Source organism: Dipodomys spectabilis, unplaced genomic scaffold (genome assembly GCF_019054845.1).
Source record: "Dipodomys spectabilis isolate Male_0828 unplaced genomic scaffold, ASM1905484v1 ptg000206l, whole genome shotgun sequence".
Lineage (NCBI taxonomy): Eukaryota > Metazoa > Chordata > Mammalia > Rodentia > Heteromyidae > Dipodomys > Dipodomys spectabilis.
The window spans coordinates 208,997-231,212 of record NW_024870883.1 but is presented as its reverse complement, the minus strand read 5'-3'; positions in this window follow the sequence as shown (position 1 = coordinate 231,212).

Here is a 22,216-nt window from a genome sequence, read left to right as displayed (position 1 = left end):
TGCCTGGATTTCCCCTCTCTGGCCTAGCTAGCTGTACTGTGTTGGCATGCTTGGTGTGATTCTCTGGCTTAGGACTGTTCACTGGAACACTTAAACTGCTTTCTATGCGAGAGCTTGTTTAGCCTCCAGCCTCTCCTCTGCCATATTCCCGGAACTCCTGAATGTTTAGTTTCTATGGAAGACTGTTCTCTAAAGGCCTAAAAGTTTAATGCTCCAAAGACTTTCTAGGTTTTCAGACACATCCAGGGCTTGTTCTTTTTCATCTTACAAAGACAGCTCTAACTTCCTCCCTTAGTCTTGGTCTACTAAGCCTTTTGGCTCTGGCATAAATGAGGAAAGACTGGCAGGGCTATTCTGTTGCTAAGGAAAGCAGACAGGGCTGCCTTGTTGCTGAGAAAAAGCAGGCAGGCCTGTCTTGTTACACAATTTCCTTTTATTCCCCAAAGACTCCAGACTGGACTTCAGGAGCTGCCCACAATCATTGCTCCATTCCTTTCCCCTGCTCTTACCATCCTGCCTTTCCATTTAAATTCATTTTTACTTTTAAGTTTTGTCAGAAGCAAAGAGGCAATTAAAAATCTATATTCAATGTTAATATTTATTCTTGAATACTAAAATACATGCAGGATATGTGAATTCAAGCAGCATAAAATGACAGATGACATGAGTTTGATCTCTGTCCCTCTACTGTTGCTCGTTTGCTCTACCCTAGGGTGACCACTGCTACTAGTTAGTTATATAAACCTGCATCTAAACAAATGTGCATATAGGAGAGACTATTAAAAAGAGACTTTCCCACAGCTACCCTACGTCCCAAAAACCTATCTCATTAGGAGGCCAAATTTCCAGTTCACACTATGGAGATTCAAACTTCTACATTCAGGTTCACAGACCTGAACCAAGTCTGTGCTCATTGTTCACTAAGGAAGAAGTCTTCCAAAGCTGGAAATCTACCCCCTAGCTTTCCCACTAAGTCACAGTATCAGGTACTAGGACTAAAGAGTTACACAGGCCTTTTATTGACTTTCCAAGCTTCACTTCAGATCAAATATTGGTCCTGTAAAGCAGCAGCAGCCCAAGAGGAAGTTTGTAAGTGTCTCATACTATTTGACTTTGTTTTTGTTGAATTGTCTTTTTTCCTACAATCCACACCTATGGAAAAATGGGTGCTTTCTTACTGCTAGAGTACTGAAGGCACAACACGATCTAGTTTATATGTAGTTCTGCAGCCTTGTTCTGGAATATGGCTGCTGCAGTCTTAGATTTAGAACTCCCCTCTTTCTCCGCCTCTCTTTATCCTCCCTCTCTGTCCTTCAGTAAACAATTCAAATCATCATTTGTTAAAAACAAAGCTTAGAAAATTGTCATAACATTAAATAGTAGTGTCCATCTTTCAAGCCTGACAATTTTGTTAATACAGGTGGAGAACAAGCAAGACCAAAGTTAAATGCACATACACATGTGCACAACAGCACCCGCACCAACCTCAGATAGACACATACATACAAACACAGGGGCACAAAAAAAAATCATAGGGCATTGAAACCTTTTTTTCTTAATACTTTAAATACACCAAAACATTTGATTCAGTCAGGAAATCACTAGCACACACACACACACACACACACACACACACACACACACACACACACACACAAACTGCCAGTACTGGAGCTTGAACACAGGATGTGGATAATGTCCCTGAGATTTTGTAATGAAAGCTACAACTTTACTCATTTGCACCACAGCTCTACTTGCGTCTTTTTGGTGGCCAATTGGTGATAAAAAATACATGGACTTTTTCTGCACAAGTTGACTCAAATCATAATACTCACATCTCAGTCTCCAGACTGATTGAACAATTTACATTCTCACCAACAGTGATAGAGCTCCCTTTTGGCCACATCAAAGACAGCATTTGTTACTAATCACTTTTAAATGTTTTTTATTGGCCTTCCTTACTGCAGTGAGGTGGAATTACAGAGTTGTTTTGGTTTACATTTCCTTTATGTTCAGAGATGTTGAACATTTCTTCATGTGTCCATGGGCCATTCTTACTTATTCTGAGAAGTCTGTCTTTAGGTCATTACCTCATATATCAATTGGCATGTTATTTGAGCATTTATTGGGGGTAATTTTTGTGCTCTTTGTATATTTTTCCTATTTGGCCCTTGTCTGATGAATAGCTCATAAATTCTTCCATTCTGTAGGTTTTGTATTTAGCTTGTTATTTTCTTTGCCAGGCAGAAACTTATACGTTTCTTACAATCCCGCTTATCCACACTTTCTTAGATTTCTTGTGATTTTGGATCTTTCATTAGAATGTTTTGAACTTTGTTCTAGGAGCCATGATGTTTCCCCTGCCACTTTTTGTAAGAGTTTCATGGTTTCTGGCCTTATATTGATGGCTTGGCATATGTGGACAGCATTAAATTGATCTGCCTACAATTCCTTGGTTCATAGACACAGCAAAGTGGTAACATTCCTAAGTAAGATGAGGTGGTTCATGGTGGTTTGAAAGGGGGATGGCTACTAAGAAGTGTGAATATGGAAATCATAGGTGGTAGGCTCAGGCATAATTATTTTTAATTACATTTTTAATTGTAAGTACAATGAGTCCTAATTAGTGACACTTTTTTCTTCATCTCCCCAGTCTCTGAAACTCAAGTCCTTCCCGTCAATTTTGCTAGCTTCATTGGATATGAGTTGAAAATTTTGACTTCATTCACCTCCTGCTGCCTTTCAAGTGCAAGTTTCCTCATATACATTTTATTGTACTGTTAGATTTTCTAAAGGATTACATCATTTAAATTCTTGCCAACATATACCGTACTTTGTGAAATATATTTATGTATATGTGCATACAACACTCTATATGTGTGCATAGATCTAGCTTCCACATATGAGAAAAACCATGCATCCTGACTTCACAAAATTTTTTCCAGGTCTATCTTTTTCTTTATAAGTGATACAATATTCTAATGGTTGAGTAAAATTACTCTGTGTATATACACCATACTTTCTTGAACCATTCATCTATTGAAGGCATTTGTGCTGTATCAATAACTTGAAAATGGATAAGTGCCCAAGAATGGTAGTACTGGATCAGAGGGTAGTCCTAGTTGTTTTGTGGATTTCTTTTCAGTGTAGTTGAAGAAGTTTACATTCCCACAAATAATGTTTAATGATCTATCTAAAGTGAGATGGCAAAAGAACAGTAAGTCAATTTGTTGTGTTATTTGTTGTTGTTGTTGTTTTTGTTCAGTCGTAGGACCTGGGCCTACAGCTCTTCAACTCAAGAATAGAGCTCTGTCACTTGAGTCACAGCACCACTTCCAGCTTTTTCTGCTTATGTGGTGCTGAGGAATCAAACCCAGGTCCTCATGCTTCCAAGGCAAGCACTCTACCAGTGAGCCACCTTCCCAGCCCATCACAAGTGTTTTGGTTCATATTTCCTTTATGTCCAGAGATGTTGACCATTTTTATGTGATTACTGGCCAATTTTATTCCTTCTGAGAAATCTCTACATAGCTTGTTTTCCCATTTGTTAATTGGTTTGTTAATTCTTTCCTAGTATAATTTATTGTGCTATTTGTATATTCTGATGTAGAGCTGGCAAAGATCTCTCCTTCCATAGGCTCTCTTTAGCTTTAATGATGTCCTTTGCCATGCAGAAACTTCTTACTTTGTCACAATCCCATTTGTGAATTCTCTCTTTGAGTCCAGGTATTATTGATGGTGAACTCTATATTCCTGTTCAGTGGGAGCCAAGGTTAGCAAGGCTTATAATTTTGGAACACTCCTTTCAAGATTTCAATCCTAGTGATGGATAGGTATGATTGCCCCGATTTTACAGGTAGAAAGTTCAAAATCTAATATTTTTCTGATTCTTTAAGCCACACATCCAGTCAAAGGATAGTCTAGAACCTATACTATAGGTTGTCCTAATGATTTCATGTTTTATATTTCTTCCTTAACTTTATACATCTGGTGTACAATATGATGGCTACTGACCACATGGGGCTGCTGAGCACTGTAAATTGTGGTTTGTTGTATTGATTTTGCTGTAAGGATAATGTACACCATGGAGTTGGAACACTACATACAAAACAATGGGGGAAGATATTTTTTGTTTGTTTTGCCACTACTGGGGTTTAAGCTCGTCTTGGACACTGTCCTTGAGGGTCTTTTGCTCAAGGTAAGCGAGCAAACTACCACTTAAGCCACAGCACTACTCCCAGCTTTTTCTGTTTAAGTGGCACTGAGGAATCCAACTCAGGCCTTCATGCATGCTAGGCAAGCATGCTATCACTAAGCCACATTCCAGCTCTTCAGTTATTTTTTAAATGGTGTTTTTTTCATGAGATACTGGTGCCTGGCAAATGGTGATTTTTAACCTACTTTTAATTTTACTCATTGATAGACCAGCTGAGAAGATAACATGAAAAAAGGAGAAAGGCAGAGGTAAAAGCAACAGTAGTAGATACGAAAAAAGGAAAGGAAAGTAGTACAACAATTGGAAAAGTGAAATAAAGGTTGCAATTTAATTAATAGCAAAAGATTTTTTTTTAATTTTACAAACATACTGTACTGGTACATTCTATTAATAGTAGGGGAATGAGACGACATACAATCTGTTTACAACATTTAACTTTTCTGTGTACTAATCTTATGCAAACACAATTTATTGTAAAAAGGGCCAACAAGGACAGGTGTGAAAACCTGCTTGTAATCTCAACTCTTAGGAGCTAAGTTGGGAGGATTGAAAGTTGTTATGTAGGTTATAGAAAAAGTGTATCTATGAAATAAAAGACAGCAAAGAAGTAAAAGGGTAAAAACAACTCTAACCAAATATTTCATGGGCAATTTTGTCAAAGAAAATACTTCCTTTTTTTCCCTATTGTTAGGTGTCAGACCTGGAAAATTGCCCATTGTATATAACTCCTTTACTACTTAAGTAATGCCCCGATCTTTTTATTTACATGGTGTTTTTTAGTTTGGTGTGTTGGGAGTCTTTCTCTCTCTCTTTCTTATTCCTTTCTTCCTTTTTTTTCTTCCTTTCTTTCTTTCTTTCTTTCTTTTTTTTGGTGGGGATAGGACATGCTCAACTGGAATATTCGGTATATGCCATCTAAACTAATGTATCACTTGTTTGACGGCTCCAGAAATTTTTTAAAAGAAAGAAACACTTCCTAATTAACTTCATAACCCCCATGACAAAATGAGAATGTATTTATAGTAATTTTACCTATGAAGAAAAAGGAAGAAATCATAAATAAAAGAGAATATCTCTCAGAAATGAAGAACAGTTTATATTTATTGTTTTTCTATATTTCCAGTGTGTATTTTCCTGAAGATTTAACATAGGCTTCACACAGGGTAATCAAGTTATTCTAACACCAAGCTGCATCCCCACTTACACAGTTACAATTTAGAAAATCTAATGCAATTTATCACACTAAGTACCGAAGAAATCCCATATATTTTCAACAAATGCTGACACAGAAGCATTTAATATTTTTAATATTACTGAAAACTCTGAAACAAGGAACATGGCTGTAGATTATGTGGCAGATCTATCAAGCATCTACGATATTCTTTTTTATTGTGAGAAAACCATAGAGAGGAGTTACAATTACATGGGAAAGATAACGAGTCTATTTCTTAACAAGCATTGTTGCTTCCTTTATTTTCCCCCTTCCCAACCCTTCTCAAACTCCCCCTCCTCCACCCGATCTTCCCCCCACTCCCCACTAAAGTTGTAAAGTTCGTTTTTCAACATAACGACTTGTAAATCTCATTGATGCAATGGGTCCACCTGTGTCCCTAGTTACACGATTTGTTTTATCCCTTCCCCTCCATAAATTATACCAACATCAAATACAGTGAAAGCAGGGGTTATACCATGGGGGAGGGACATACAAAGCAACAAAGAAATCATCTTATAAATATGTTAGAAACAATTGCATGAAAGGAAAATCAAAACAAAAAAAAACTTTTGAATACTTATCTTGGGGTTCATTGCCCTAACATCAACTTATCTGACCTTTTCAGCTTGACTCAGACATATAATAGTTATTGCAAATAAGGGAAACCATGGGACCTATGTTTCTTTGGGCCTGGCTAACTTCACTTAATATAATTTTTCCACGCCTTTCCATTTCTTAACAAATGGGGCAAAGCCATTCTTTCTGATGGAGGCATAGAATTCCATTGTGTATATATACCACATTTTCTTTATCCATTCATCTACTGAGGGGCATCTGGGTTGGTTGCATATCTTAGCTATGGTAAACAATGCTGCAATAAACATAGTCATGTTGGTAGCTTTCTTATGGTCTGCCGCCGACTGGCTCTGTCGGGATGACGGAGGACACCTAGGGGAGGAACTGGAATAGGTGGGAAGATGGCAAATAGACAACTCACACACAAGAGGAGTGGATGCTGAGTGCGATTTATTGCAGATGATGACAAGCTTTTATAGTAAAAGTCTCCATGGAAAAGGGCAAAAGGTTACACAATCTTGCTGCAAGGCTTCATTCTTGGGTGGTCACCAGGTGGTCGCCTGATCTTGTTTTTTGGATGAGGAGCTATTACGATAGGCACTTGTTTTCGGCTTTACATGTATTTTTAAGAAATACAATGGGTTTTGATGTTTATCTCCAATTAACCGTTAACCAGAGCATATGGGCAAGGTGCTGAACAGAAAGGCATGAACTCTAGTACTTCACAGTTACTTTTGTACTTTATATGTTTTAAATATTTTCTAAGCAATTGTGCTTAGAGGGTTCCCAATTTGTGGCCAAAAATCATGATATTCAGTATACTTAGTTAAATCTGGCCATATGTCAAATTTAAGCTCATAGTGTCTTTTCTGTAACCCTTTTACATAATCATTTACTCTTCTCCATAGAGGCCTTAACTGTCTCATAAGATCTTTCTTGTTCCTTCTTTGATAGTAAGCACCAAGGAGGCCTAGATCTAGCAAGTCTCTCAGTAAATGAAAGAGAGTAATAGGAAGTTGTTTCTCCTAAGTAGTTTTCCCAATGATTGCCATTCTTATCATACACACCTGTAAAAGGCTATGACCTGGGGGAAGTCTCTGGGTCCTCTAGATAATGGAGGATCCCACTATATTTCTCTGATAAGCCATTGCCACCTTTGATCTACCAACCTTTTAGGAATCTTATTTAGCTTTTGTTCTAAATATTCCTCTACATCTTTCTTATCTACAGGATATCTATATGAGTCTATGGTATATGCTTCAGAATTAAAGGGAAGTCTCCAATAGCCATACACTCTTTTTGCTCTAGCCGTGTCTACAGCTTCTTGTAAATCTTTTACAAACAATTCCTTCTGCTGAAGTGACATCATGAAACCCCCAATACTTTTATATTTACTTATGACTTGTCTACTAGCCTCCATAACAGGGGCTTTCAGGGTAGCACTTAACTCTGGTAAGTTAGTCATATTCTCAGGACACTCATTGGATATTGGAGTCGTCAACACTTTCAAGAAAGAGCCTTGAATAAGGGAACATTGATCATGAGTAAGTACAATAAGCAGCAGGAACAGTAAAAGATTAATAGGCACTCCTATACAGTGAAGAAAAGAAAAACAGCAACACATCTTTCCCAGGGCTTGCCAGCCTTTCCAGGAGGTAGGCCTCTTTGAAGCCCCATTCTCTGAGGTAGATTTCGGTGAAGTCCCATTCTCAGAGATAGGTCTCTTTGAAGCCTCATTCTCTGAGGTAGACTTTGGTGAAGTCCCATTCTCAGAGACACACTTCTGTGAAGCCCCATTCTCAGGTCTGAAAACAGGTTTCCCATGCTAAGCAGACTCCACCGGAGTAGGCGTGGCAATGGTCCTGTTTGTGATCATTTGGGTAAATGCTCAAAAGTGGGATTACTGTGTCATATGGGAGCTCTATGTGGAGTCTTTTGAGGAACCTCCATACTGCTTCCTAAATTAGTTGAATAAGTTTACATTCCCACCAAAAATGCAGTAATGTTCCCTTCTGTCCACATCCACTCCAGCATCTGTTAGAATTCTTGTTTATAGCCATTCTAACTGTGGTGAGGTGGTATCTCAATGTTGTTTTGATTTACATTTCTTTTATGGCTAGGGAGGTTGAGCATTTCTTCATGTGTCTATTGGCCATCTTTCTCTCCTCCTCAGAGAATTTTCTCTTTAAGTCTTTAGCCCACTTATTTATCAAGAAGTTGTTTCTTTGAGGATTTGTTGTTGGGGATATATTTTTTAAGTTCCAGTTATATTTTAGATATGAGACCCTTGTCTGTTGTATGGCTAGTGAAGATCTTCTCCCAATCCGTGGGTTTTCTATTGATCTTGCTAGCTATGTCCTTTGCCATGCAGAAGCTCTGCAATTTCATGCAATCCCATTTGTCTAACTTTTCTTTGATTTCTTGTGTTTCTGGGTCTCTGTTAAGAAAATTTCAGGGGCTGGGAAGGTGGCTCAGTGGTAGAGCACCTGCCTTGCATGCCTGAGGCCCTGGGTTCAATTCCTCAGCACCACATAAGCAAAAAGAAAAAAGCCAGAAGTGGTGCTGTGGCTCAAGTGGTAGAGCACTAGCCTTGAGCTGAAGAGCTGAGGGACAGCGCCCAGGCCCAGAGTTCAGTCCCCACGAACGGACCCCCCTCCCCCAAAAAAGAAAATTTCAGCCTGTGCCATGGAGACCTAGGGTTACTCTTATTCCTTCATGTAATGTTTTCAGAGTGTCTGCTTTGGCCCCGAGGTCTTTGGTCCATTTGGAGTTGATTCTGGTGCAGGGTGATATATAAGTATCTAGCTCTAATTTTCTACACGTGATTAACCAGTTTTGCCAGCACCATTTACTGAAGAGGCTGTCTTTCTTCCTTTCTATTTTTTTTTTTTTTTTGCTTTCTTATTAAAGATTAGATGGATATAGGTCTTAGTTTCATTTCTGAGTTTTCATTTCTATTCCATTGGTCCTGAAATCTGTTCTTGTGCCAAAACCAAGCTCTTTTGTTTGCTATGGCTTTGTAGTAGAGTTTGAAATTTGGTATTTATATTCCTCCAGACATCGCGGCTGCTGGCAAGTGTTCAGATCTGTTTCCTTGCCTGGATTTTCCCTCTCTGGCCAAACTCTCTGTACAGTGATGGTACACTTGGTGTGATTCTGTGGCCTAGTTCTGTTCAATGGAACACCAAAACTGCTTTCTATGAGAGAGCTTGTTTAGCCTCCAGCTTCTCTGCCATCTTCCCACCACTCCCTATGATATATATATATATATATATATATATATATATATATATATATATATATATATATTTCTTTTGGGAAATAAATCTCCATTCTTAAAACACACTTATTATTCTTAAAGCTCCCAAGAGTTACTTTCTATCTTTGAGTCCTTATTTGTTTTTAGGAATTGTTTGCAAAGGTTTAAGACATGGTTTATTTTGTATCATATTCATATAGATAGCTAGCTATCTTAGTGGCTGTTTATTGCATAGTCTAGTGTCAGATCTCAAGTTTTCACACAAGTTTGGTTCTCATTTCTCTATTGTTTCCTTATTGTGTTTCTTCAGCTTTAATATCAGACTGTCTTAATTATTATGCTTCAGTGTTGCAAATCTTAATTTCAGGTGCGATGCATCCTCACTTGTTCTTCCTCATTCTTTGGGTCTTTGATCTTTCATAATCCATCTCCTTCTCTATTGTTGGAGACCAAACTCAGGGTCTTCTGCATGGAAGAAGTGCTCTAGCACTGAGCTACACTCCCACCCAGCTCTTAAATAATTGAAGCAACAGTCACTGTGTCCAAGTGGAGCCTTTTAAAATTTCCCTCTAGAATTAGGGTCTCTTGACTTAGAGTCCTTGACTTTGGTCACAGAAGAAGAATTTCCACAGAAGTCACCATGGCAAGAAAAGTTGGCATAGCTTTACTGAGTAAGCAAGCAAACAAACAGCAGAAGACAGACAGAGGCCCCCTCAGTATATAGGTGTTGTCACAGAGAGAAGCCTAGAGCTGATTGACATCAGGGGTGTTTCTCTGATAAAGCAAGGCCTGTCATAAAGTCAGGCAGATACTTGTTTATCTTTGCACTTTATCATTCTTGGTGTTACACCTTCTGAGTTCTTGGTTATTTATTTGGTGTCTCACTCTTTAGATTATTTCTTCCAGGAAAAAATGCTTTTTGCCATACAGCAGATGTTTGTCCTTAAGATGAGGAATACATATTGTTGTTTCTCAGGCTGTATTTAAAAACAAAAAAGATGTACTTGCATGTTTCTAAATGTCTTGTTTCTTTTGAGTTCCTGTGGGCCATCCTCAAGGCTTATTTTTTTTAGTTGATGGTGCCACCAATGTATACAAATTCCTGTGAAGGATTACCATAGTATTGCATTCAATGTATAGATTGTTTTATGGAAAATAATACTTCTTGATGCTGTATATTGCTGTTCACGATTGAGCCATGGTTCTACTTTTAGCTCTTTCAATTATATTCGTGTTTTTATTTTCTTTACAATGTGTGATATATTGTTAGATAGTTCTTAGTGTTCTTTTCTTGGGTTGTTTTGGTATGAACAAAACTGGGGATTGATCTCATACCTCCTTTATGGGAAGAAAGCACTTTCCCACCTAAGTCACAATTCAGCTTATAGCAGTTTTATTTTGTTTGCTTGTTTGTTTTTCTTGTTCATGGGGCTTGATCTCTGGGCCAGGGTGATAGCCCTCAGCTCTTCAGCTCAAGACTAGTGCTCTACCACTTTAGCTACAGTGCCACTTCCAGTTTTCTGTGTGGTTCCTTGGAGATAAGAGTCTCATGGACTTTTCCTTCCTCGGTTGTCTCTGAACAGCAATCCTCAGATCTCAGCTTCCTGAGTAGCTAGGATTACATGTGTGAGCCACCACCACGGTGCTATGGTAGATTCTTTTTTAACAATTTAAATTACTTATTTTTGTCCTAATTTAATTTAATACTTTTATCCTTTTTCTCCCAGGGAATTGAGTATAGGACCATGTATATATATAGATATATTATATTTTTTTATTTTTAATAGTGAAAATCATGTACAGAGGAGTCACAATTACATGGACAAGATAATGAGTACATTTCTTATCAAGCATTGTAGCCTCCTCCTGTGTTTCCCCTTCCAATCTCTTTCCATCCTCCCCCCCCCCCCCGCCCTCCCACCCAATCCTTGCCCCCACCCCCGCACCAAAGTTGTAAAGTTCATTTTCGACATAACGACTTGTACATCTCATTGTTGCAATGGGTCCACCTGTATCCCTATTATGTGTATATATATTTATGTACATGCTTTTGTGTACATATGTGTCAATACTTAGGCTTGAATATCCTTAACTTTTTCCAAGCAACGCTGAAACTATGCCACCAGAGCCACACCTTCAGGGTTGTTGTTGTTTTTTTTTTTTTTTGCTGCTTAGTTGAAGGTAAGAATCTCTGATTTGCTACTTTGAAGGCTTAGTTTTTGGATGGCAGTTCAGAGCCAGACTGTGCAATAACCTTACCTCTTCCCTGTAATAAATTACTCAGGAAAAACTTCAAGTGTTTCTATGGCTCAAAAGGTAGAGCACTAGCCTTAATGAAAAGCAATTCATATACAGTTCTTAGGCCTGAATTTAAAACCTGGGGCCAGCAGGTTAAAAAAATGATAAACTCTGAATTGTTTGACCAGTCTATGTTTAAACCATGATCCTATAAATCTCAGCCTCTAAAATATCCAGGATTACAGGTTTGAGTCTTTAGTAATAGTGATAGTTTTCTATTATTATTGACAGATGCTTTAAGAACACATAATATGGGTAACAGTGGCTTATGGTTATAATCCTTGGTATTATGGAGCCTGAGACATAACAATCTCGGTTTGAAGTTGGGCCCAATGACAGAATGTCTGTGAGCCTTATCTCCAATTAACAGCCAAAAAGTTGGATGTAGAACTGTGGCCCAAGTTTTAGAGTCATAGCCTGGAGCAGAAAAAGCTTAGGAATAGTGCTCAGGAAATGAGTGCAAGTCCCAAGATCAGCAAACAAAATTAAAATAAATAGAACAAAACAATAATCCCAGGTATGGCTAGTGATAGCTAGTTTGCTAAAATTCTGAGTTTGGTAGCCACCACAAAGAAAAATAGACAAATCAACAAATTATGTATCCATAGCCAGATGAAACTTTTGCTGATAAATCTTCACTAATATTTTATTTTAAATTTCTTACACTCTTTCATTTAGAAAGTTAGTCAAAACTTAATGCCAGTTGAAGAGAAATCGTAAGTGATGACTACTTCAGCAACAATGCATTTTTTAGGTTTTGAAAAGGAGATGTCACATATTTATCACCTTTTAAATATATATATATATATAAAACATTATTAAATAAATTTCAGCTAAATAGTAACTTCACTGTCCTCTAAATTGAAGTATTGACATATATTTTATATCAGAGTGACTTGTATGCGCATTAGGGAAATAACTGAGGCAATGAAAAGGTGAACAGAAATAAATGTTCTTTTCAGAACAAATTGTTTTGAGGCAGGCCAGCAAGGTAGGTCTTTGAAAGGCCAGGGCTGTTTATCATTCCTAAGGTCCCTTTCCTGACTGGTCCTCCTCCCCTTGAGTCTAATCAAAGGATTAGCTTATAGGTGTGGGAACAGCAGCAGGTTGAGTGGAAGGCTTTCTTTAAATCCTCTTTCTTGGGTTTAAATGTAGGAACTAGAGAAGTTACTGGCTGCCTGAATTCTAACTTTGAAAGAACTTGAAACAATGAAGACAAAGCTTAGCCAGCACATTGTGGAGGAGAACATGGTGGCGGCAAAGAACAGATAGAACTTTTGCACAGAACATGCACATTCTTAGTCCTGTGTGTAAGTCAGTATTCTTCCCATAGGAAACTGCAATGTCCCCAAATGCCAATGGTAGAAAGGAGCTTTAATTTCGTTAGAGTTCATTTTCAGTGGAATCCCTGCTTTTCCACTGTTCCTTTAGATTCTGTAGTTTTAAAAGGCAGCAGCATGCTTAACAGAAACAACCCCTTGTTTCCACAGCACTGGATGCTGCAAGTCTGTACACATTTAAGGAAAGTTTGAAAATAACCGTCATCAGGGAGAACAATGAGAGGGATGGGGTTCTAATGGGGCTCAGCTCTTATTGTTTACATGGTGACAATTGTTTTCTATCTGTTGAGAGGCCTGTGGCCTTGCTTGACCAACACCTCATCTGAGTCTAACAGGAGTGGTCTTAATGGGCTCCCCTACATACCATGTAATCAGCTTCTTTTTAGAAGCTGGTGGAATTTTTAAACTTTTAGAAGCTATCAGATTAACTGAACTCAAGAGGGTATGGGTACTTAGCTGTTCACTGCTACTCAGGAGAGATTCCTGGTTAGTGTACTTGACAGTTTATGGAAGTGATGAGCTCAAGGCAAATTAAAGGTTTCAAGTAGTCTTTTTTTTGTGTGAAAATACCATACAGAGGGGTTACAATTACATGGTCAAGATAGTGAGTACATTTTTCAAGCATTGTTGCCTCCTCCTTTGTTTCCCCTTACCATCCCTTTCCCTATCCATCACCCCAACCCCACTAACCACCCCCTCCCCCCGCCAAAGTTTTAAAGTTCGTTTTTCAAGATAAAACCTTGTACATCTCATTTTTGTAGTAGGTCTGCCTGTAACCTTATTTAAACAATTTGCTTTTTTCCTTCCTCTCCACAAATTATATCTGTTGGCTCTTCGTCCATCCCGCAGAAGACAGACAGGGTCCGAGGAAAGGTAAGTGAGCTGTTTGCCTGTTCCCCAGCCTCCCTTAGCCTCAGAGACAGTCATGCAGCTGGGAGTCAAGTCAAGCCGGAACTCTTTTATTACCACACAGCAAGCACTTTTTAAAGCAAAAAACTGCGTGCCATGGAAGAGAAGGAAAAAGAACCAACCAATCACTGTGCAGGTAGCCCTATCATGTGCCAAAGCTTTCTATACTTTGCTGCCCAGAGCTGCTCACGCACTGACGTCACTTCACCTGATTGTGGTATCCACTCAGATTTTCACATAAACAACTCAGGCTCTGCCTACTCAACTTCCTCTCAGTGCAAACTTTGCTGCCCTTGTGCCCTACAGATTCCCCCTTTTTGTTTAAATGGCAGACCCACCACTTTGCTGAGGTTTGGGTCAGGGCATATGTTACAAGGTTTGCTCAATTCACACCTGCTCTTTCTGAGGTTCGCCTAAGGTAGGAGTTAATCTTTGCCCTAAGCTTATCATAATGGATGTGGAGAGCCTTCAGTTGGATCTCTTGGTTTCTATCCTTTTTGATATAACTGCAACCCCCACATCCTGCCCACCTTCCAAGTTAGTTATCCTTTTTCCATCCTCTGTTAATACATGTCAGGCCCCAAACAGTTAGAAATATTTGAAGCAGTTTGATTACTTCTGGGACATATATAAAGTCAGTATCTAGTAAGGTTCCTCTCTTTAAAGTATGGGAGCAGCTTGGGTATTGGGGGTACCACACACGCACACACACACACATATATATAGATATATATATGTATATATACATATATATATCTATATATATACTGGTTTAAGGCCCATTGTAATTCTCTGTCTGGGACTTGGGTAGAGACCTTTTTCCTGAGATCAATAAGTCTTTGTGGTGACCATAACACATCTGCCTGATTGGAAGGAAGAATGGGTGCAGGGAGGAGTGCGAGTATGTGGGAGTGAGCCATTGAGCCAGAATCGATCACAACTACACTTTGAAGATTCCAACACTGCTCTCAAATCTTCATGGAACTTTTTCTCTTCTGTACATGTTGAAGTACATTCGATGTCATTACCCAGTTTTCCTTCTACCATTTTACTTGGCCTCCTGGGTATGGCTTTAGAGTATGTTTGGAATTCAGCCCTGTCTTCTGAGGTACCAGGCACTGAGGCAGAGCAGTGGGACTGCAGTCCATAGTCACACTGCATTTTCTGTCTAGGATGTTGGCTTTAGTGGCACTTTCGTTGAGGTCTGGCTGCCACTGAGTTTGTGATCCATTCTTCAGCTTCACAGGATCTGTCTACCCTTCATAATTTTTTTTCATAATTTTTTATTGTGAAAATACTGTACAGAGGAGTTACAATTACATGGGCAAGATAATGAGTACATTTCTTATCAAGCATTGTAGCCTCTTCCTTTGTTTCCCCTTCTCATCCCTTCCTATCCACCCCCCACCGCCCCACCTAATCCTCCCTGCTCCCCTCCCCCCACACCAAAGTTGTAAAATTCGTTTTCAATATAATGACTTGTACATCTCATTGTTGCAATGGGTCCACCTGTATCCCTATTTAAACGATTTGTTTTTCCCTCTTTTAAACACAAGCCTCGACCACCATAACCATTTTCTTTCCTTATTGGTTAGTTTATCCTTGAGCATCCTCCTATATAGAGGAAATGGATAAAAACTTAAGGTTCCTTGCCTGGATCCAAATAGGGGTTGTCTCCTCATGGGAAAAACGCATCCAAATCCCATGCTCATGGTAACAAGGGGGTCAGGTCCTCTCCAGTGTTGTGTCAGAGGATCCTTCAACCTGACTTTCATTTGGGACATAGGGTTTACTTATCCCCATTACTTCTAAAATCTGAGTTCAGTTGTCCCTTTTGAAAAATTTAAAAGGTTAATGGTGAACAAAGCTATTTGTTACTGTATATGGGGGGTAACTCCCTCTTTATGTTTTTATTAATTTCTCATTAAGACATTGGTGATTTCTTTCTATAATAGCTTGGCCTTGGGGATAATAGGGAATTCCTGTACTGTGACTAATAGGCCATCTGTCAAAAAAGTCTGACATTGCTTTATTAACAATACAGGGTCCATTATCGGTTTTAACTTTTGCTGATGGACCCAAAGTGGCAAAGCATTGAAGAAAGTGTGCTTGTGAATGTCTAGATTTTTTTTTCCTGTATGTGCTTTGGCCCAGTATGCCCCTGAGTAAGTATCTATAGAGACAAAGATATATTTAAGCTTACCAAAGGCTGGGAAATGAGTAACATCAGTTTGAAAGAGGACTTTGGGTTTAAGGCCTCTGGGATCTACCCCTGGTGATTGTAACGGGGGTACTTTTAAGAAGGACTAACATGTTTTGCAGATATGTGTTATCCTTTTGAGGTCGTTTACAGAAATCTGAGGGAATTTATGTTGAAGACCTTTCCAATTATGTAAATGGGTGGCCTCTTTTAATGTTAATTACAATTAATTATAATAATTAATTAATTACAATAATTGTGGGCCAGTAGCTAACTGGTCCACCTAATTATTGCCCATGGATAAAAACCCATGAAGTTTTGATTGCCCTTTCAAATGTTGAATAAGTATAGGGGCTCCCTGTCCTTCTAATAACCCCTAAGGGTAACCATAAGGGGGAAATAGGGTTTCCATCCAGCTTAATATGTGCCTGGGGAATATGAGGGAGCAAGTTAATCATATATAGGCTATCAGAATACAAATTAAAGTGTGTTTTGAATGTCCTGAATGGCCATAGATACAGCCAGCATTTCTTTATATTGTGCTGACCCTTGATAAGGTTGAAATATTTGTTGGCTCAGGGTCTTTTGTTGCTCCTCAAAGGCTGCATATGCAGAGACTGCTTTAGCTCCATCAGTAAAACATGGACAGTGCCAAGAATAGGTGTAGGAGAAACTAGAGATGGAATTTTGAGGGGAAGTCACCATAATATGATGGTAGATTTTGATTGCCCGTAATGGTAGTCAATTTGACCTAGAAATCCCTCCAGGGAGATAGTAAGATGAGCATTGGCTCAAGTGAGCCACTCAACGTCTGCCATCCAAATAGGAAAAACAATGGAGTGAGGGTCGAGGCCATAATGCCTTTGGGCTTGGTTCCTGCCCTATACGATAGCATCTGTAAGTTGGTCTGACTGAGAGTACCCCTTAAGTGTGCCCCCCAAGAGAGTGTGAACCCACTCTAATGTCTCCCCCCTTTGAGTTAAAACTGCAGAAATCAATATGACACCTGCAAACAACCCTAGGGAAATCAAATCTATAATTGAATACCTCTTTAGGGAAACTTGATCCAGGGCTCTTTGAAACTGTAAAAATATTGAACTATGGCTGTCTGTAAATGTAATAACTTCTTGGGGCTTCCTGTCTTTTAGTAGGGCAAATAAGGGCACAAGACTATTTTTAGGGACTGGAAACCATGGCAACTGCCAATTGATTTCCCCTAAAAGACTTTGAAGTTGGGTTAGGGTCAGAGAGGTTGGAATATCCAGCAATGGCTTAAGGGGGCTGTCCTGAGTCAAGGTAAGGTGGGATCTGAGCATCTTAAAAGTACGTACATTTTGAATTTTATTGAGGGCTATGGTAACCCCCCCTTTTTTAATATGGCATGAACCTGGGCCAGAAGCCCCTCCAGGTGGCCTAGATCTTGGTGCCCCAAGATTATATCATCCATGTAAGCATAGGCAAGGGAGGTATCTGAACCCAGCACAGGCCCTAAAACTGTGGCCAAGTATTGTTGGCAAAAGATTGAGCTATTGGCCATTCCCTGTGGCAGCACCGTCCATTCAAACCTCCAATCAGGCTGGGAAAAATTAAGAGAATGGATGGATAAGGCAAACTTCTCGCAGTCATCTGGATTCAGGGTAATAGAAAATGAAACAATCTTTAATATCAATTACAACCAAGGTATATTCTGAAGGTATAGTGGGAGTCCAGCAAATGCCTATTAGGGGCATTTCTACTAGCTCCATCCTTTCATGTACCTTACGTAGATCTTGGAGCATGCACCAGGCCCGGGATGCTTTTTGGATGACAAATAAGGGTGTGTTCCAATGACTCATAGAAGGGCATATGTGTCCAAAGTTTATCTGTTCCTCCACCAAAAGGTGGAGGGTTACAAGTTTAGGTTTGGCCAATGGCCACTGGTCCACCCAAATAGGGCTTTCCCACTTTCACCAAATGGGAGGTACTCAGGGGACAGTGAACTTTAGGATTGGGGGTACACCTGAATGGGTCCCTTATGTTCCTCTCTGTAATTATGAAAGTTAAAAAAATCCTTTTCCTTAACTCTCTATAGATCCCACTTAAGCCTTTGTGCTTCTTCCTCCATCCAGAATATTGTCATAGAGTGCTCAATTGTTCATAGTGACCACAGCATTCATTTATCTTAGCATGTCTTGCCCTAGTAAATTGGCGGTGAGGTTTTTTGCCACTAGAGGGTGTATCTTTCCCTGCTCTCCATCTGGGCTAGTCCATTTCATCAGGGCAACCATCTCTTTGGACTGGGAGTTGCCCCCTACCCCCAATTGGGGCCCAGGTGAAAGCTTCCAGTCCAAGGGTACTTCCACCTCCCTCTGTATGGTTCGATCTGCCCCCATGGCAATTAGGCAGTGAAATCGCTTCCCACATATGAAAATACTCATTTTAGGGTGGAGTCTTTTCACCAGGGGGACGGTCCAATGGGCCTGGGTCGCCCTGCCATGAGGCTGCCTGGGCCTTACAGCAGAGGGGCTTCCTCCTTGAGTTAACTGTGCTGGAGGATGCCCCTCCTCTAGTTTAAAGGCTTCTCGTCTAAATCAAATTTGTATCAACAATCCTTTTTCCAATGGTACCCCTTCCTGCATTGGGGCAGGGTGTAGATGGCGGTTGGGACCCCCAGTCTGGTTGCTGGCGGATTGTTGTGAACAGTCCCTCTTATAGTGCCCCTCCTGCCCGCATTTAAAACAAATCCCTCTCCCTGATGGTCTTGGGGTTCCTTGGCCCTAGATGCCAGTGCCTGATAATAGCCTCAGGCATTGCAGATGTCTGAGCCTGTAAAGCTAAAGGTAGTGATTGGGACTGGTACTGTTGCATTCCCACATACTGAGAGGCCACCACCCATCTGCTCAGGAAAATCTCAATCCTGTGCAGGACATGCAGTGTTCTGCATTCATCTCTTCCCAAACCAGTAGCTTTACAAACTGATCTGTTAGTTCCCCTGCTGGCAACTTGCAGTGAACAATCTATTGGACTTGGTCCATAAGATCAGGTAGAGACTCAGCCAGTTTTTGTCTCACTCCTGCTATGGGGGACTCAGTGGACCCTTCATCTAGTTTGTACCCCACAGCAAGTCCTGCCTGCCTCATCTGGTCACGGTACGTGCCAAGTATTGTGGCCTGTTGGACACCAGTGGAATACCCTTCTCCTGTCCCATTAACATGGCATAATAAATAGGTTTCTCAGGTCGAGCCTGCCGATTATTGTCCACACACAATCTGCATTCCTCATAAAGAAGGCATACCATTTCATAAGCTGAGAACTGGTGAGGACAGCTTTGGCCACATCCAGTTAGTCCTTAGGGACACACAGTTGATAAGCAATGTCCTGTAGTAGGGTCTGGGTCTAAGGAGGGTTCAGGCCATCCTCTGTCACTGCCTGCGGAGCTCTTTAAGATCCTTAGTTTCCCATGGGTACCATTCCAAGGGTCTGTTAGCTCGGTGCCAGAATGAGAGGATATGCTTGGGGAAGCAAATCCTGTGGCCAGGGTCTTGTGCTCCCAAATGACCCTCCCTTTACAGGGTTGGCCTCCTCATAGGTTATTTCCCCAACCCTCGGCCTTTCCATGGAAAGTTAGTAGTAGGGGTCCTGGTCTCGCAGGTCCCTCTGTAGGGCCGCATAGGGCGCCGTACCTCTCTCCCAATCGGGGGAATAGGGTGGGGTCATAGTATAATCAGGGGCACTCGAGTCAGAGGGGCTAGTCTTCACCCTCATTTTGATTCCACTGTGCATACTTCTGTCTGATCAGTCAGTGTGTTTTTGGTCGAATTTGACCCATTCCTTTTTCTTCTCACTTCCCAAGTCCTCCTTCTGAGAGATCGCATTACCCATACTCAGGTTTTTACTTACCCTGAGAGACTGCTTAGCCTTTTGTGACCCACGTTGGGCACCCCGAGATATTGGGTCTTCGTCACTCCTGCAGAAGACAGGGTCCGAGGAAAGGTAAGTGTGCCAGCCGCCCATTCCCCAGTATCCTTTAGCCCCAGAAGGAATCAGACACAGTAGGGAGTCAAGTGAAGCAGGAACTCATTTATTATCACACAGGAAGCCTTTTTTAAAGCAAAATCTCAGTGGCAGGTAAGGGGAGAAAAAAGAACCAAGCGATCATTGTAGCAGTCCCCTTATCATGTGCCTAAACTTTCTGTACTTTCCCTGCTCTCCACGAGCTGTTCACGCACTGACATCACTTTCCCTGATTGTGCTATCCAGTCAGATATTCACATAAACAACTCAGGTTCTTCCCACTCAACTTTCTCTCAGTGCCATCTTTGCTGCCCATGTGCCCTACAATAGCAGCATCAAATACAGTGAAAGCAGGGCTTATACAATGGGGGAGGTACATACAAAGCAATAAAGAAACCACCTTATAAATATGTTGGAAACAATTGCGAGGACAAAAAAACATTTGAATCCTTATCTTAGGGTTCATTTCGCCTAACATCAATTTCTCTGACAGTTTATGTTTATCTCAGACATAAACAAGTTATTGCAAATAATGGAAACCATGGGACTTATATTCCTTTGGGCCTGGCTTACTTCACTTAATGTAATTTTTCCAAGTCTTTCCATTTCCTAACAGACGGGAAAATTTCATTCTTCTGATAGAGTCATAGAATTCCATTGTGCATATAACACATTTTCTGGATTCATTCATTTTCTGAGGGGCATCTGGGTTGGTTCCATATCTTAGCTATGGTAAATAATGCTGCAATAAACATAGTTGTGTTGGGAGATTTAGTATGGTCTTGTTCGTGATCATTTGGGGTAAACGCCTAAAAGTGGGATTCCTGGGTCATAGGGGAGCTCTATGTGGAGCCTTTTGAGGAACCTCCACACTACCTTCCAGAGTGGTTGAATGAATTTACAATAACACCAACATTGCAATAAGGTTCCCTTCTGTCCACATCCCCTCCAGCATCTGTTGTTATTAGAGTTCGTGATTATAGCCATTCTAACTATCTCAATGTTGTTTTGATTTACATTTCTTTATGGATAGGGAGGTTAAGCATTTCTTCATGTATCTATTAGCCATACTCCTTTCATCTCCAGAGAATTTTCTCTTTAAGTCTTCAGCCCACTTATTTATTGGGATCTATTATCTATTGGGTCTCTATTAAGAAAATTTCGGCCTTTGTCAAGGAGCCCTAGGGTTTCTCCTATTCCATCCTGTAATATTTTTAGAGTGTCTGCTTTGACTCCAAGGTCTTTGGTCCATTTGAAGTTGATTCTGATGCAGGGTGATATATAAAGATCTAGCTTTAATTTTCTACAAGTGATTAACCAATTTAGCCAGCACCAGTTACTGAGAGGCTTTCTTCCATTCTAGTTTTTTAGCTCCCTTATCGAAGATTAGCTGGCTATATATCTGTAGGTTCATTTCTGGGGATTCAATTCTATTCCATTGTTCCTTAGGTCTGGTCTTGTGCCAGTACCACACTGCTTTAATTACTATGGCTTTGCAGTAGAGTTTGCAATTTGCTATTGATATTCCTCTAGCACTGTTCTTTCTGTTCAGGATCATTTTTTGTTAAGCCATCATAACCCTCATCCCAAAGCCAGTCATGGATTCATCAAAGAAAGATACTATAGACATATTTTTCAATGAACATTGGTGCAAAACTTCTCAACAAAATTTTGGGTAATGAACTTCAAAAATTCATCCAAGAAATCATACACCACGATTAAGCAGGGTTCATTTCAGGATATAAAACTGGTTCAATATATGTTAATCAATTAATATAATCCATCACATCAACAATAGCAAGGATAAGAACCACATGTTTATCTCAATAGATTCAGAAAAAGCATTTGACAAGATCCAACACCCCTTTATGATGAAGGTTCTGGAAAAATTAGTAGTTCATGGAACATTCTTCAATACAATAAAGGCTTTATGAAAAACCTACAGCCAGCCTTATACACCTAATGTTGGAAATCTAAAGCCATTTTCTCTTAACTCAGGAGTTCATTCTCTCCACTTCTCTTCAATTTAGTATTAGAATGCCTAGCTACAGTAACAAGACAAGATGTAAATATAAAAGGGATCCAAATAGGGAAAGATGAAGTAAAACTCTTCCTCTTTGCAGATGACACGATTTTATATCTAAAAAATCCCATGGACTCCACTCCCAAATTACTCAAGATGATTCAAAACTTTGGCCAAGTAGCAGGATAT